The 18,621-nt window shown below is 44.7% G+C and overlaps 2 protein-coding genes across 13 annotated transcripts in view; one reads left to right on the top strand and one right to left on the bottom strand.

The window, feature by feature from the left end:
* LOC128076892 (UDP-glucuronosyltransferase 1-6-like) overlaps positions 1–18,621 on the top strand; it is a 245,886-nt gene that overhangs the window by 55,175 nt on the left and 172,090 nt on the right. The gene's annotated exons all lie outside the window — the stretch shown is intronic.
* Positions 12,025–18,621, bottom strand: part of ASB1 (ankyrin repeat and SOCS box containing 1) — a 38,229-nt gene continuing 31,632 nt past the window's right edge. The window contains exon 10 of the transcript XR_008204722.1: positions 12,025–13,340. The gene's annotated coding sequence lies outside the window, so the exon portion shown is untranslated. The remainder of the gene's footprint in view (positions 13,341–18,621) is intronic.

Genomic DNA, 18,621 nt, shown 5'->3' with positions numbered 1-18,621 from the left:
ACAGCTGTGCTGTTGCAGACCCACCCACCCAACCAACAAGGTTGGGAATAGGTTCTCATGAGAAAGACTTGCTGGTCTTCTAGGTTCATAACACACATCTTAATCCCACGGTGCACAGCTAAAGAACTCCCTAAGGCTGGTGGACACATAACAAGGTTGGTATGACTATTTTTTCTAAATAAATTCCTTCACTTTCTCTATCTTTACCAACAGAATTGATAAGTTAAGTTGGAAATAACTTCACCAGAGATATGCATTGGCTAATGCTGGATCTGGATGGAGGACAGTGCAGTGACCCCATGTTGTGCCAACCTGTCAGCAGAGGCTGGGCAAGGTTCGACCTTCGAAGCAGAAGACTGAAATATCTTCACTTGGCAGCTGCGTGTCATTTGTTGGAAAATGTGCCTAATGGTCCCTAAGGAAAACAGCCAACACGTAAGCAGGTCTGAACATGCAGGACCTTATTTCAGCATCACAGCAAGGGCTGGACTTGTGCAGGCTGGGGAGCACTGCCTTGGAAGCACACAGTGGACCAGGAGGGCTGGCACACTGGACCAGGGATCCCTAAGGCATATGACCCAGGCTGTTTTATTCCTTGCAAAAATGAATGTGCCATGAATGCCCCATTGCAAATCCCCATAAAAGACGCAGAATGTCTTAAAAATCTAGTCAACAAACCCACACAAGTCTTGATGGAAATGCATCCCAGTCAGACAGGTCTGGATCCTATAACTATAAAGGTGTTTTATTTCCTGGAATTCTTACATCAAAGGGTGGATTTTCAAGACAAATAGCTGCTATTTTCATTTCTCTGGAGAAATCATATGATGTGATTGACAATTAAGATCAGAAAAAGATTTGATGGGCAAAAGATCAGGAAATAAATCTCACCACACCACCAAATCCAGGGCTGTTATCAAAAGTTATTCATCCACGCTCAGCACTATGAGGATCACAGGAATTTGAGACCTAATTTAAGGGTGTTTTTTTAGTAACACTAACAGAAGATTGAGGAAATTGGGCTCAGTTTTACCTGCTACAAAGCTCCATAAGTGCTAGAGTGGAGGAACAGATATTGAGCCAGATTCTCTGAAGATGGTACAATGCAAACATGAGCTTGCAAGCATCCCCTGGACATTTTAACCCTTTGGGGCCAAGAGTTTTTCCCAAGGAATGAATAAACATCATCGTCTTCTTCCACCCAGGTTTTTCAGTGGGTGGAATTGTTAAAAAAGGAAGGCATTATTGGCAGTGACACATGCTGAGACAAGTGGCCACTACATGGGACCTGCCTGGGGATGTAGAAAGCAGGGAGGGCTCAAGGGTGATATTTGTCATAGCCATCCCCAAACATCAGGAGGGTTACCAGGCCTACACTTCTTACAGCTGGGCCTCGCCTCTGTCCATCTCTGACCATCAGGATGCCTGGACTACATCTGACAGTGATGGACAGTTTTACTCCAAAGAAGCAGCCTTTTATTTCCTGAGACAGTTACACAACCACATAATCCAGACTTCTGTGCTAATAGGCAAAAGCATACGGTTTCATTTCTCCAGGGAGTCTAATGGTGTGCAGGAGGCAAGGTGGTGATGCTGCCTTGGTCCTCCCCCAAGGGAAATCCACAGATACTGCTGAGACCCAAGGTACAGCACCAGCTCATCCCAAAGCTGGCTGTGGGTTCTCTGTCCTGCCTCACTCCTATCTGCATGGCTGTCTTTGAGATACAACTGGAAAGCATGGAAAGAAGGTTAGCAGAGGTATACTGCCATGGACGAGGTGCAATTGATTGAGTCTTTGCTTACTCCCTGGGCCAGGGAAGGGAAGGTGATCTCATCAGTTTCATGACCAGCAGTAGCTGGGGAGGCACGTTGAACCCAGCTATCCAGAGGGTCAGATTGCACATTCAGACAGGATCTGGGAAGTCCTTCCTCCCTCAGCATTCCTCCCTCCTGATCATGCTGTTGCGTGGTGGTGCCAGACAAAGGATGCCCTCTGGATGTACCACCATCTACCTCTTCACTCACGGTTCCTTTGGGGTGTCCAGTTGCCATAATGAGATGGAGATGGTAATATTACCCTACAGCCCAGCAATGCTGCCAGTTAAACGCTGTAATAACAGAGTTACAGAAGTACAAGAAAGACTTTGCTTTCCTTTCTGCTTACTTCTCGCAGTCCAGACAGAGTTAGATAAAACTACTTGCAGATAGAAAATTCTGCCACTGTCAGAATTGGCAGATGACTTTCTTTTTTCCCAATTATTATTTTATCAAAACCTGCCCAAAGACAGTGTCATTATTTCCCTATTGTTCCAACTTGAATCCAGGAAAGTACCTTAAGCACATGCTTAACTCGTGGTATGTGAGTAATCCCTCCCCTCTTTGGCAAAGCACTTAAGCACATGCTTAATTTTAAATTTGTTCTTGAGCACAATGAAATGTAAGCTGGTGTTTGAGTGCTCTGCTGGATGGCAGCCAGAGAGCTCAGCACCTTAGAGGGCTCAGCTCCTCAAAGAAAGATGCCATGGTTGGAGAAAGCTGTTAACTTTAAGTACTTGCTTAAGTTTCAGGTGTAACGTGGTACCAAACCCCAACCTGCGAAGCCATAAGTAATATGGATAAATGCCAACTGAGGCTGGTAAAGGAATGAAGAGAAGCTCCCTCATTGTTTTTCACCAGCTTTTCTCCTTCTCCCTTTTGCTAACATTTTGCTTTCTCAAAAGACTGCTGGTTCTCTGTGTGTTTCAAACACCCACACTTTATTCTGAAAACAGAACTGGTCAAGATTTCAAAAAAAATCCCAGTTTTTCCCACCTGCTTGAAGGGCAGTGAGCCCTTTTACATCTTCATTATGGAACCAGCATGCAAGTGTGTTGCAGAATATCAGCTTTAAGGGGTTTTTTTTAGGAAGGAAGGAATGTTTGTGTGCATATAGATGCACTTATCTATATATACTTACATATATTCCTCTTCCTGGAAATTCCAGACACTTGCTTAGTAAGAGATGCATATTTGCAGGGGTGTGGAAGAAAAAAAGCCTGCTGCAGAGAGCACTTCACAAAATGCCCATGCTTTTAGCACTTCACAACCATCCCCACACAAAGGTGTGCACTAAGCATCCCAGCGTGAGAGCCAGCCAGGAAAGCACACCTTCTTGGGGGTTATCAAGCTCCGATGGGTTGTGAAGCACCAAACAGGCTTCTGGCTAAGATCTGAACGCTGCCCATCTGAGCACACAGGTCAGTAAAATTTTATGGGGGGGAAATTCCACATTTGAAGGAAGAAAGAAAAGAGCGAAGGCTTGAGTCTGGTTCTCTTTAAGAAATGGCAGCTGTTTGAAAGCTGCCTACAAGTTCAAAATGTTAGGAGCTGGTATTAGGAGCTCAAACAGAAATGAAGAAATGGATACCATGACCACATATGTGATATTGATGCAAGAGTTGATGGAAAGTTAGAGAAAGCGCTCTGGTGTAGATGTAACATACTTGTAAATTATGTTTAGGATCCTCTTCTGTCATTTGTCCATAGAGGATAACTGCCTGCCATCGTCACTGCCTGATAAAAGGCTTTTCCAGGCCAAGCAGTAGACCTGAGGTGCTGGTGAAGACTGTGATGAGGGAAGAGGGTTGATTTATCTTGTTTGAGGAACACGTGGAAGAAAGTTAGGTCAGAGTTGGAGCAGAACTGGGGGCATTTCTTTTTCTCTAACGCAAAAACAAACACCAGGAACGAAGGTGAAATACAGCTCTTTTGATTTAATTCATTCTGGTCTGTTTTGGATACCTTCCCAAAGTCAGTCCACTTTATAAAAGAGAATAATATTAGTGAATGAATATTAATGATGAAATGACACACTTGGAAATTTTCCAAATGAAACCTTTACTTTTTTAATATGTCAAAGCAGAGCATTTTGACACCTAGGAAAATTTAAACATTCATTTCTCACCCTAAAACTCATTGTCTTGCTGAGTCTTAAATTTGTTACATGATTCTGTCCTCCCCTAAATGCTTTTTTTTGGTGATGGGAGATCTGGTGATTCCATTGCTGCAGCAGAGGTAATAGTGGGAGATGAGAGGACTTTTACTGGCATCTGTTGTCCCAGAGTTGACACACATGGCAGGACATGGTAGACACCCTTAGTAGCATCTCCTCCTGGGAAAATGTCTGTTATCCCTGTGGTTATGTTAGCCATACCTGGGAGTGGCCCATGGTACCAACAGCAAACATCTGCCAACCCCCTTGTTCCTTCAGGTTTTCAGCCCAGCTCCCCTTGAATACCCAGTTTTCCCAGGAGGAAGGGGTATCTTGTGCAGATGTTTGTTCTTAATTGCTCATTTCTCAGGAATCTGTCAGGGCAAAGGGTTAACATGTCAGCAGAACAGTTAGGGGAAATAGGAGACCCAGCAAGCCCAGGTCTTCGCTGGTGTCTGTCATGGCAGAGTCTGTCTTTCAAGGCCTGTATAAATAAACTTCCCAGTAAACTCAGCAATTTTGTCATCATAAAGGCTGGCAGCCTTTCCTGGCAATAAAATAAACTCTAATCATTTCTTCAAATAAAACACAAAAGAGCAGCAATGCATTCACAAAAGACTCTGTGCTGGCTGATTTTCCTCCTCCCCCCCTCCAGCCGCACGGCCATGTGCGTGCCATGCCAGGCTGTGATGGATGGAGAAACGTAGGGGCACTGCTAGTACCTAAGAGGAAACAGACCCTACGTCTGCAACGTAAATCAGGACTGGGCAAGAAGCTCAAACAAAATAAGAAACTGCTCTGATCCTCCTGCTGCGTCTCAACCAGATCAAAAATCTTCCCACCCCTTCTGCAGATCTCGGCGATGCTTCCCTTCCCTTTTTCATGCACACCTACTTCCATATTAGCTTTCTTTTCTGTCAGCCTCAACAAGAAGATCTGATAATCTCAGGGAAGCCCATTCTTCCCATTTGCCCTCTGCGGTGACTGAAAGACATGCTTCATACATCCAATGGACAACTATTTCTCCAACAAAAGGGAAATTTGGAATAAAAGATTTACTTCTGACAGAGATGTTGGGGATTTTTTTCCTGAAGAAAACCAACCAGACAGCCAGAAAAAGGGCAATCATGAGAAGAAAGGAACACAGAAGTGAGCAAGCAAGGAAGAGAACATGTCAACCCTTCCCGCCACTTGTGCATCGGAAGGCCTTGCTCTATCGACACTTGCACTGCAAGATGAGTCCAGAGAGCAGAAAGGACACATGGAAATGGCCAAGAACAAGCTGAACAGCAATCATTCTTTACACATTGTTATGTTGGTTGCTGTATAAATGGCAGCCACTGATGCTATTAAACAGAAACGAGACTTGAAACACGTTTGGTAGTCAGCACTGAAGGGTGAGCGGTGACACCAAGAGCAAACCGAGAGCACTGCCATTGAGGTAGTGTGCATTTGTGAGCTGATTTCAAACACAAGAACAATATGGTCCAACTTCAGTCATACAAAATACAGCAGCTGGCTTTTGTCCTAGAGCTACGTCAGCCTCTCTGGAGCGGCGATGAAAGCATGTCACTTGGGCCGGGTCTACAGCACGGCCCATCTCCCTCTGCCTTAAATCTATTGCAACAGAAGTTTTGCCAAGCGTTTTGCATTGGGTGGAGGGGTTTTGCAGTGAAAATAACCAACCCTAAGAACTTCAGAGCAGTTTGCAGAAGCTCACAGGAGTTTTACCAGGGTACTTGGGATGAGAAATTCTTCCTAAAATTCTGAGAACGTGGCATTTTTCTGACATACTTTTTGAAGTAAAGCATTTGAATTTTCCACTCAGAGCCCCTCTTCGCTTTTTGAATGTCCTTATTTTATTTTATTTTGTTTTTTTGAATACAACTTTCAATTGCTCAGAACTTCAGGACAGTGCTTCACTTTCTGGTACATCGAAAATATTTCACTCTACCTGTTTCAATTGCTGTCATTTTAACTTGATGAGTAGGGAAAAAAAAAAAAAAAAACATTGAATCACATTGAATTTGTTGTTGGTTTTTTTTGTTTTTTTTTTTTTAATTTAAAATTTTAAACAATCAGAAACCATTCTTTTGGATACCTGACTTCTGCCAATCCACTCTGAGCAGGCTGTAATGCAGGAAACTTGGCAGTCTTGGGAGAATAGAAGTAAACATCTGCCAGGCAATGTTATTGCTTAGAAATGGACCAACTTCCCTAGCAAAGTACCTGGCCTGGATGGTAGAGAAGGAAGAGGAGGGACTGGCTTATCTTAAGCCCACTAAAACCTGCATCTCTGATAAATGAGCTCACTTTGGAAACAAGATTTATTTCAGACTCATTTTAAGCTAGAAACTTGGTTATACATGCTGAGGTTGTAGGCTTCCTTCAAGTATCATTTCATCACCGCATCACTGCATCAAATTACCCAAGATTTGTCCCTCCAGAATTAATGGTTTTAAATCAAACTTCTTTTGGACAAGTCAAAAGCTCCTACCCTAACCCTAACTGTAATGCTAACCCCAACCCTAACCCTGAACCCTGACCCTAACCCTAACCCTAACCTATTCAGGTCATTCTTATTTTTGAAAGAGCTGGTAATTACAGACTTGTAGGAGTAATCATTGACTGAAAAAACAAACGACACTTGCAGTTGTCCGGAATGTATTTTCATGTTAATTAGGCTGCAATAAGTTGACGTTTTAAGATGTTACGCATGGAATGTGATTCATGTGAGGTTTAGATCAAAATTACCTTCTCATAGTTGTGACCATAACACAAAGTCCCAGCAATACTTCTGGGATGATACCACGTTTGTCCAGATACCCAGAAATCAGTGCAGCAGCTGACCTCGGATGCAGCCATGGTGGTTGTAACCAGCACTGACCTGCATTTACGGCGAGTAAATCCGTAAGTGGAAAATTGCTGTCCAAGGAATTGGCTAACATAATTCTTACGAGTCTTTCCTTATTGACAGGTGTGCTTAAATGCATGGATGTGGAGCTGCAGATCATCACTTTGGTGAATGCTTTTGTATGCTTGGACACAGCCAGTTTTTGCAGAGGAAACCGTAGATGGAACTCTTAATGGGATGAGAGGAGATGTTTTTGGAAATGTCTGTGCAATATTTTCATGGTCAATGCTGTTCCATCAAGAGGGGCTCTTTCTGACCTCCCTAAGGGAAGGAGATGGAGAGGTTGGTAGTGAGGATGGCCACACCAGTGTCTCAGTGGGAGTCATCTGCCCACACAGTTTGATTTCATCACTCCCAAATATTCCAACATAACACAGCAACCAAGCTCAGGATATCCAAGCTCTCCAAAAACAAAGCAGCTCAGGGACTTTGGCAAAGCCCAGAGCTCAGAGCAGGCTAATTTTCCTGAGTTCTTGGCAGTCTCTGAAGTTTTCTTGACAGAGTAAATTAGGCACTGTTGAACTCTATGGCTAGACATCTTCCGGGACCTGAGTGGCTGCATTTAAAGCCAGAACAACTATGTCTATACCAAAGTGAAAATCCATAACAGCACCATTTGGTAGAAGCAATCCACTACCCGTTTAGAGCTGGGACATGCATTGCACTGAATGCCTTTATCACTGAGAAAATGAGAGTATGATGTTTTAAAATAAATGAGGGAGAAGGTCTCTGTGTTTAGTCACATACCTTGGACGCTGCATGGAAATGTTGTTCAGAACAGCCACCATCAAATAGAATCAGAATCACAGAATGGCCTTGGTTGAAAAGGACCTCAAAGATCATCCAGTTTCAACCCCTCTGCCATGGGCAGGGTTGCCAACCAGTAGACCAGGCAGCCCAAAGCCACGTCCGGCCTTGAAACAGGGATGAAAAGAACCCTGCTAGCAAAACCAAACCTCCTCTCAGACTGCTGGAATCTCTTCCAGAGTCCCTCACAGGAAAACATGCACACCTGGGGGTTGTTTCTCCACATCTCTCCTTCTCCTCACCCATCACCCTTTTCACTCTCTTACCATGTCTTCTTCTCTACTAGCTGCCACTTCTCCCTGGTACCAAAAAAGCCTTCCCTGAAAAATCATTGCCCACGACTGGCAAGAAGTAAGAGGCGTCTGAGAAGGAAAGGTCCCATCCTGAAGAATCCATTTCTGTCACACTTGGCCATTCTCATCAAACTCGGCATGCTGTTGCCTTCCTGAAAAGGTTCAAAGTTAAAATAATTACACCTTCTTACTGAAGAACAAACAGTTGGACTGAAAATCTTATTTTAAAGTGATAATTGGATTTTTAAATCTCGCAATTAAGAAACACAGCCTCTGTAAATCTGATTTTTACTCGTAATGCTGCTTATACAGCTATTTTGTACCATCAAATTCTTTCATGTTTCATTTTTTCACATTCTGACATATTCCCAGCTCTTCTCCTGGACAGCCACTTCCCCTTCCTGGCTCATATTGCACGAACATTTTTTATAATACTTCTTTCATCTGATTTTAAAAACGCTTTGATCAAAATCTCCCTTCTGAAAACCCAATGTGGTTTGAATCATCAAGCCATGACTATTGTTAATAAAAGGAAAGAATTGACTTTAATGACTTTGTTGGTGTTTGGGTGATCCAAAAAGAAATAACTCAGAATATACCTGCAAGTACCAGGGACCCCTTAGTACTCAGTCTGTGTGAATTGTTTTTCCAGGCTTCTTTTTTTTTTTTTTTTCCCTGTTATTTTTAGAATTTTTATGCAGTGTGCCAAGAAACTTGGTTTGGTTTTATCTAAGATAAATAAATATATAAGTATATAAATAAAGCTCGATTGACTCTTGCTTGATTTTTATATTGTTTTTCCTCAGGGGATGTCTTGTGTGAAACAAAGATCTTTCTTTGCATGTCTGTTTGCAGAAAACTTTGTTCCAGGCACACTCACACGCTGAAGCAGCTCCAGGGAGGTGAACATGTGGGGAGAGTTGCCAGTGAGCATTTTCACCTATGAACATGGTTTTCCTTTCCCTGCAAAGTACATGGCAGAGATCAGTACCAGGACTGACATCCACACAAGGCCCTTAGGCCACTCTTTGGAGGTGGAACCGTCCCACGTATGGTCTCAAGATGCTTTCATTCCTGCACAGGGGAGAAGCCAAGGAAGCCCTGTGTGCAATATGAATTCCACCAGAGCCCCTCTCTGACATGTCAGCCCCACGTGCACTCACACTAAGAGAATTTCTGTGCTGGAAATTGAAAAAACAGAATCCTACAAGGCTGAGGGCAATCTGCTTTGTGTTTTCCCATGCAGTGGAAGTGCATGGGCATCTGCTCTTTGTTAAAAGCGACTGTAGTGGCCAGATACAGGTAGCATGTTTTCACTTGGTAGCTCTGGCATTAAAATCTTATCTTGTGATTTACTAATTTTAAAGGAGAAAATGTCAAATCTTCACTTGCAGATGTCCTGTGTTGAAGAACCCACCAAAGCTGTAGCTGGGTTGGCTGTGAACTGCCCTACATCTGGGAATCTCACTTGGAGCTTCTATTTCTTCCGCATCAATAGCAGGGTCTCTTTATGCCTCTGCCTGCTCCATCAGACATCTTAGATGCCTTTCTTAATCATCTCCAAATATACATGTTGAGTCTTGATCTTGTGTTGAATCCATCTTTTTACTGCAATTCTTCTTTCCCAGAGCCATCCGTTCTGTTTGTTACGCTCCCATCCTACAGCTTGGCAAAGAACTGTCTCTGGAACTAACCATCAGGGAAAGGCTATGACTCGAGGTCTTTTTGTTTGCTTCTTAAGACTTCATCTACCCCATCCAGTTGTGCAGACTTCCAACCACTTGACTCTGCCCTTGAACAATACTGCAATTAGCTAAGTGTGGGAATAGCGATGTGGCTCATTTGAGGTTTTGTTTCCACTTAAATGAGAGTTAATCTCCCCCGTGAGTCTGAACATTTCTTTTCCTGATGGATTGTTTATTTTTCGATTCTGGATGGTTTCTAAGAATAGCAGTTTGAGTTCCATAAAAATTTACTCTTGTGCTTTGATTCATTGCACTTAAAGATGCTGTTGTCATACTCCCAAGTGTTGGCATGCAGTATTTGACAATCTTCAATGGAGAAAATTCCTAGAATATAAGAACAAGACCTTGCTCTTTGACTTCGTTTTCTATTTCTTTCTATCTAACATGCAAATAGATGTTTATTTTTCATTAGAAATGCCACAGGATTTTTTAAGGCATGTTCCCTTTGGTTTTCAGAACGATTCTTTTCCGGCATTAGGTTTGCCTGGGCTTTTAGCCTTTGTTCTCTGCGGATGTTATTTTAGTGGGATGGCGCTCCCGTAGGAAACACAGCCTTGCTGTGCCGTGTGGTTTCCAGAGCAGTGTGTGTTGTCTGAACTGGGAGAATTGGCTTGGGACTGGGCAGATTCAGTGATTGCAGAGACTGCCTAGAAGACAAGCATCTTCTTGTCCCGGCGTATGTAATGACTCTGTAGGGTCAGCAGGACAGCCAGAAGAAGCTCACAGATGGGAACCACATCTGTGCTGTGGTTCTTGGGTCCCCCCTACGATGGGATGTAAACCTCCACGAACATGCTCCAGCAGCTCCTCTTTGTGAAATCAGTCATAGGATCATAGGATGGTCGGATTGCAAGGTTCCAGCCTCTAATCATCAGGGTTAGCCCACTTCCAGTTCCTGAACACTGAATCACAGAGGTGCTAAAGCTGGTGCTAAAGCATGCAAACATCGTTGTGTGTATACCAGCAGAACATGCAAGTGGGAATTTACCAACACTGTTTGCAAATGAACATTTTTAGTATTCATTGCTGTAGATGCTTCTAACCAGAGCCCAGAAGACTTCCCCATATTTACTGAAAACACCCAGTTTGTCTAACCTACTTCTTCCATCACCAGAGATAGCTTTGTAATGAGATTTAACATACATCAGCAGTTCCGAGCACCCTGTTATTTTAACGACTTTTATCCTTGGCGCCTTCTTAAGAATCACTAAACAATCAAATTATTTCAGCCAATTCTGTTTTAGAGGAACACCGAATTATTAAGGCTGTAAAAACCAGAAAAATCATCAAGCCCAACCATCGACTCATCCTCACCTTTCCCACTGCGCACATCCCTCAGTGACAAATCCCCATGGTTCTGATACACCTCCAGGGACAGTGACCCACCGCCTTCCTAGGAGGCTGTGCCATTGCAGCACCACTCTTTCTGAGAAGTAATTGTTCCTAATATCCAACCTGAATTGCAACGTAAAGCCGTTGCCTCTCATCCTACCAGTGTTACCTGGGAGAAGAGGCCGACCCCCACTTTGATACAATCTGCCTTCAGGAGTTGTAGAAAGCGATAAGGTCTCTCCTGAGACTCTTCCAGAAAAATCTAATAGGAGTCCTATTTTCATAGGTTTTTTAGTTTTTAATTTTTGTGGCTCATTTTTTGTTTTCCTTTTCAGGACTTTCCTCATCTTACACCCTGCCAGGAACCGTTCAGGCTCCAGGGTAACGTCAGGTTCCTGCAAGTGCTAGAGAGCTTCCTGGTGGCCCAGTGCTTCACACCAGCATCCTCCTGCTTTTGTGGTGCCTTTGAACCACTTATAAATAGATCGCACCCATGTAACTGTTCCATGTGTAACCATGGGACCAAGGGGAAGTGGCTCAGATCTCAGGCACAATGTACAGGCTCTGGTGTCATCCCGCCCATCCATCAATGCTGAAACCCTTATGAAATCCAGAAGAGATTCTGACATGCGATCGCTCACTCCATCTTGGGGGTGGGGAGAGAATTTTTTTTAGGAAAGCAAGCGAGCAAGCAAACTGGCAGAACTCCTGCCACAAGGAATGAATTTGCACACACACTTTGATCCCTTTATGATTTTTTTATTTGTGTTAGCCACATCCTCTTCGCTGCACCACTCAGCAAAAGATGCTTTAAATTAGATGAGGCTTGGAAAACACTCTCTTTGTGGCTCCCTCCCCCAGCCTTGCCTGCCCTCAAGGCTTAGGATCGGTCTGGTAGCCAGAGCCTTGCCTAACATGAAACTGGCACAAATGAAAAGGCGGATAAATAAACGTCCAGGAACCTTGTTTGTCATATTTAATCCATCACGTTTCCCAAACAGCCTGGTCAAAAAATCCTGCAGCAGTGTTTACATCATCTTGATTGAAAGCTACATCCGCGCATATAAATACCATTCCTGGATGTAGTTCCAGTTTCACACGGAGGCAGCTATCATCCTGTCTGCCCTCACCACCAAAAGAAGAAAAAAAGAAACGTTTGAATTTCTTCATTCTCCCATTCCTGCCCAATCCGGCACTTGCACGTTCATTTTTTTCCCCTCCTCTTCCTTTAGTATCCCAGTGAGCATTGCCCAATGCTGTGATTTCTGGGTATGCTCAGTAAGCGATGAGCAAGTGGAATTCATTAGGCCACGGGGAAATGGTTAATCAGTGCACTAATGAAAGTGGCGCAACACAAGCGTTGAAACATGCAACCTGGCAGGGCTTGGTGTCATCACATGCCATACACCTGGCACTGGGAGCAATAACCATGTCCCTAGCAGGGAAAGAACACCAGCAGCACGGGCCAAACCAATGCAAATGAATGAGAGAAATTTCCCGCTTTAATGACCAGGAGGCAAAACACCATTTGACCAAAAAGTGAGATGGTTGCTGACCCTACATCAAGACAAACAAGGGCAGAGTGATAACGATGGTGAAGCTTAGAAAGGAACACAGAGGATCCCAGATGCCATGATCCACAAAACATTTCCCAACAGAACGAACAGCGAAGGGAAAAATTGAAAAGGAGAAAGATGGAAAGAAAAAGAATTCCAACCTGCCTGGGATAAGATAGTACATTTTGTCCCAAACAGAGTGTTTAACTTATGGCTTCTTTTGTTAAAAGAAAACCAATCAAAATTGTCTTTTTCCATTCCAAACACCCCCCCCTCCCCCCTCCACTTCAGCTTATTTTTCCCGTGGCCAAAATTGTTCATCGTGCTGGATGCAAATCATCTCCTGCAAATTGCATTTTTCCACGGCAAATGTTTTCACCAGAGAACGTCCTGCTACGCTGCCTCCAGAGGTTTTCATCCCATTTTGGACACACATCATGGCGTGAAATAGTTTGCCCACTCAGCTCCATTTGCAGAATGAACCCAATGTTGCAATGTACTGTTTGTACATTAATTTATTGCAATGACACTGGCATATTTACTTGGAGGAAATGGGTACAATGTTTAATCGCACACTTGGCAGCACTGTCCAGAGGTTGGACTTTGAGTTCTAGGATGTCTGTCTCCAATTTCTTTGCAAAGGCTTTGAAAAACTGGGCTGTGACCCAGGCATCCCCTTAGGTTTGGGCTTGTTTCTGAGTTCTTATAGTTAAAAACATCCAGCTGCAAAAGGAAATAGCACCTGTTTTATTCAGCTGAGCAGCACAGACATTTCCCAGGTGCCTCCTTGTGCCCCTTGGAATAAAACTAAGGTTGTCAGATGATGCACCACAGATAAATCTGCATTGTGCCTGCCAGAAAATACCCACCTCTCTATTTTTATAGGTGTCGTTAGCATCCTTGCTTCTGAAATTAGGGTCTTACAGAGACATAGGACACTGCTATCTCAAGTAACAGCAAACCATATAACTTTATAAGAGGTTTTTAATCCCAGTAAAAGAAGTGAGACTGTAAACCCATTTTTACCGTTCCTCCTTCACCTCTTGCCTACTCAAAAGCAGGAGCTGCTTCTGGCCTCCAGATGTCCAACCCACAAGCTCTTCCCCTTTGCTATTTTTGCTGCACGCTTTGATCTTTTGCAAATGCTGCTGGGAGGGAGCAGGGACTGGGGCGGTCAATGCTGCACCCTGGGCTGCTCCATCTATGCCCCAACCAAGCCCCTCATCTTCCTCTGCCCTTGCTGCAAAGGGAGAGAAGCAGCCATGCCCCTCTCCAAGGGTGGAGTGGAAAATGGGAAGAGAGGATGCAAAGAGGACAGAAGAATGGGCATGAAGGAGACCTGGCTGCAAGCTCCCACCTCAAATTACGGATCACAAAAGATGGCACTCCTCAACCTCTGCCTCCCTTCCTCAGTACACTTATCTCACTCATCAGCTTGGACTTTCCTTTCCCTGAGCTTAGAGTTGGGCAGCACAGCAACGAAGATAGGGCAATGTGCTTTGTAATAGTGGTGTACATGCAGCAGCATGGCAATCACATACCAACCCCACGAACCCTACAAGAGATGGGATGGATTCCCTTGCAGCCAAGACACACCCAGAGCATCTCCATCAAATACAATTTATATTGCTCTATAGTTGTTATATAATATATAATCATGGAATCCTTAAGGCTGGAACTGTGGGGATGTGGCACTGAGGGACAGTGGACAAGGTGGGGCTGGGCTGACAGTTGGGCTTGATGATCTTAATGACTTTTTCCAACCATAACAACTCTATGATTTGCCCAACCTCTGCATCACAGATCTCTTCTGGCCAACAAGGTCCCTGCAAGGACTGAGGTGAGGAAACATTTAGCTGCACGGACAAAGGTGGGAAAAGACAGCGAAACCCACTCTGAAAAGCTGTTGTTCCTTGTACCCTCACAGAACCTGAGGAAGGGGCAAAACAATGGCAAGCAGCTGTAACGCTGTAATGGGATGATAATAGCAGGGTGGCAAAGCCTTCAGCTGCAGCAAATGAGAACGAGCCCAAGTGCAGCAGCCACAGGTGCAGAAATGAGGGAAAAGAATTGCTTGCCTCTGGAAGGTCTCAGGTACATAGGCAAGAGATGCCCTCACCTCCACTGCCAATCCTTAAATGAGGTCTGGGAAGGGGTGGATTCCTGGCTCCATCTCTTCCAATTACTCAGATGCACTGCATATACCTAAGCTCCCCTGGGTTGGCCCTGCCTTCCCACCAGGTGCTCAATCACTGCTTTGAGCTGTGACTTAGCATTTCCACTACAGCAGGTATTTGGTGCTTAAATTGCTCCAGCTTTGAAACAGGAATCACAGAAGCAATTTCAATCACTATGAGTATAGAGACATCACGGAAAAGCAATCTGGGACATCTCTGCCCTTTAGTTTCTAAGCTGATCACTGTACTTTAACAGCAAATACTCCAGTACATTGCGCTGCAGGACATGCTGCTTTCCTAGAGACTTTCCACTTTTTGACCAGGAAACCAAATGCGAAGTCAAATTCATGTGCATTTTCCTAAAGGCAGGAAATGTAAGGCCTAACTGTGTCACCCTTACATTGTCTAGATGGCATGAGACTGAGGAGGTGACTTTCAAGCTCTAAGTCAGTGGAATAGTGGGCATAAATGTATGCATGTGTGTGTGGTCCCCTATGTCTGTGCACACAGCCTATCTGGGCATCCTTGCAAGCCCAATGTTCCGTCTCAGAGATGCAGAGAATACCATCAACAGTGTGCAAACAGGTGTTTCTTATATGTGTGTATATATATATAAAAATATGGATGTACATACATCCCTGATGTGGCACTGAAACGACTTGCTCTCCATCTAAAAGCTTCAGTTTTGCCCTGAGGGTGAAGCAGGGCTGTGATGTGCATTACAGACAGATACCACCACAGAAATCTCTCCTGCAGCTGCAGTGACTCTCTCCCTTGCAAACCTATCAGCTCAAGATCAGCGTCCGCTCCCTCCCAGTGAATTCCTGCGTCTCCACTGGCTGCATATTTGTGGCTGTTTAGTATTCCTTATTTAGGCATTGGCAGAAACAAAGAATAAGTGAACATAAGAACACATATGCTGAGAAATGCAGTGCTGAAGGGTATCCCACCCTTAATTTAAATAGTAGAACTAAAATATCTCATGTGTGTATACACATAAGCACATATGTCATGGTACTTAAGCAAACGTTAGATCCACAGACCACTAAGCATTTGCTCCTCCTGTGTCACATTTGGAAAAGTGCTAATGCCTTATGGGAAATGTGGAAAATGTAAATATTTTGTTCCAAAGCAACATAGCTCACCACTGTACTTTTCTGGCTTTCTCCTCCTTTACAGCAAACAGCAAACGAATTATGCACCAAGTGCATGACAAACTAATTGTATCCCATTGCACTGGCTACAAAACCACGCAGCCAAATGGATTGCTAGGCTATAGTTGCAAGAATTGATCTCAAATTAGCCTGCTTCAGGGCTTGGTAGAAGCTCGAACTGGGAAGGAGATGATGTCCACAGCAGAAGCTGCCAGTTAAAGGCCAGCAGCCTTGGGGGCTGTCTTCTCAAGGGGACACAAGAATAAGATAATAACAAACAGCAGCTATATAATCATACAATCATTCAGGTTGGAAAAGACCACTAAGATCCCCAAGTCCAACCCCAGCCCACCCCACCATGCCCACTGCCCACGTCCCTCAGTGCCACATCCCCACAGTCACGGAACACCTCCAGGGGTGGTGATTCCACCACCTCCCTGGGCAGCTGTGCCACTGCAGCACTGCTCTTTCTGAGAAGACTTGTTCCTAATATCCAAACTGAACCTCCCCAAGCATTTCACTAAGCATCCCTGCCCTCAGAAGGAGCTGGGGACTTCTGGTGAAGCATCCAGCAGAGGCTATCGCTTTAACTGCTTCCTACTGAGCTGTGTTTTATGGCACTCTCCTGCATTATTGGATATATTCTGGCTTTCCATGGAGCAAGTGCTTTTGCCAAAAGGGTTACTATTACCTCAACAGCTACTCATTATAGGAGGGCACCAAGCAGTGGTGACGGAGGAATTTTCCATCCTCTCCTGCCACGCTGGGGAGAGCAGCACTGATGCACTGAAAATCTTCTGAAAGCAATATCAGATTCCCGAGTCATATCTTCACCTATCCATTTCACTGCATGATTGGGGTTGTTATTCATACTACACTCGAGCCAGTGAAAAGGCTCCATGTGCCTCAGAACCCTTCGTGTGCAGTGATTTCCATTCTTTTTGGTCAGAGCCAGCTGTGATGGGACAGGGTGGCTTCTCCTGGACAGCCACCAACCCCACAGGGTTACAGTGACCTCCAAGGCTGCCGAGGGTTAAAATGCATGGGGGAATGAGTGCTCCAAGGAAGAATTTATGAACCCTAATAAAACTGCTGGGGGAGGAAAGATAATCAGGAAAAACTGAAAAATGTTTGAGCGTTTGCATTCTTCCACCTTCTGTCCTAGTGGCTGTGAGACGGTCTCCCTCATGTCCTGCCAAGAAAAGAAATGGCCATAAAACTGCTGATATCATTTTCAGTCCACCCCCAATCTGAATCTGCTAACCTCATCCCTGCTTCCCGCTCAGAGAGTAGGAAATGGTTCAGGTTAAATTAGCGTGGAAGCTGGAAAGCCTGGAATTGGAATCATTTCCCTGCTGGCCCTCAGTGGGCTCCAAAGGGAAAAGCCTCCGGGCAGAATTGGAGAATGAAACCTCCTGCCAGGCCTTCTCCCACTTACACCTCCCAGCACTGCACCTTGCAGGTTCTGCTTTAGCACTTAGCTGGTGCTGGGAGAGGTGATTTTGCTGTCCTTCAGCCTTTGCAAAGGGACTTCCAGCGCTGTTCTCTTTGAGAACAACCTTTGTGCCTTCACTTTTCAAGATTTTATATGCTTAAATAGAGGGGTGGGATCCCAGAATGACCAAAGGGAGCTAAGTATGCAGTTCTGCTCCAAAGAACAGATGAAAGCTTCCTAGAAACAGCTACAAGGAGGACAGAGGGGGACTGGAACGAGGAGGAGGGATACACAGGGTATTTGAGGCATCTATAGATCAAGGCATCCTCAGAGGGAGAGGAGGCAATTGCAGCACTCTCACAAGGCCGCTTGGAGACAGAGCCTCACGTCCACCCCAACATTTGTCACACAGCACATCCTCCTTCCCTTTGCACTCACACATTGGTGTTGTTGAGAAAATAGATGCTCAGACTATCCCTGGAGGTCCCAGAGGAAATGGCTTAATAGGACTCCAGTGGATGCATAAAATAACTTCCACTTAAAGGCAGGCGCTGGCTCAGCACTTGCGGGCCTGAGACAGATCAAACACTTCCGAGCAGCTCCCAAGTTATTGGTCCTCCAGCTCAGATGTTCCCAGCCAAATCTTTATCCTCTGCTTCTAAAAGCTGGTTCCACTTTACAGTCAGGAATAAAATCCCTAAAAACACACAGTGATGGATGAGCAATACTTTCCTCACTCCGCGAGGGCCTGGCACTGGGCTGGAGGCCAGGACACGGAGGCATCTCCTGCAAAGGGGCAGAGCAGTTGTGTCCAGACCCCTTGAGTGCTTTGAGTGTCAGACCCAGCCCAGCACTGCGGCCTTTGCAAGCCAACCCTTGGGGCACAGGCACACCAGCAAAGCTGTCCAACTAATGAGCGTCTGCTCAACACATTTTGTCACGTTCTTGTGACCCTTCATCTCTCATTTTCCAGCAAGATTCAACCAGCCTCTGTGGATGGATGACTTACTGATACCTGGTTTCCATCTCAGCCTGGATCGGTCAAATTTTTGAATGCGCTGAGATACTGCAGGGCTTCGGAAACGGTGCTGGAATGGGGATGGGAAGAGCAGATTAATCCTGGTGGCTGCAACCTTCACACTTCAGGAAAAGGCCATGTGCAGCCCAGAGAAAGAAAGACAGCACAAGGTAAAATAGCTCTCTCACTCAGAGAGCTATGATAATCTGCACCAGCTGGC

The sequence above is a fragment of the Tympanuchus pallidicinctus genome, unplaced genomic scaffold (genome assembly GCF_026119805.1).
Source record: "Tympanuchus pallidicinctus isolate F22 unplaced genomic scaffold, pur_lepc_1.0 scaffold15, whole genome shotgun sequence".
NCBI classification, from domain to species: domain Eukaryota; kingdom Metazoa; phylum Chordata; class Aves; order Galliformes; family Phasianidae; genus Tympanuchus; species Tympanuchus pallidicinctus.
Note: the sequence above shows the minus strand (reverse complement) of the source record. Positions and strands in the feature narration are given on the sequence as shown.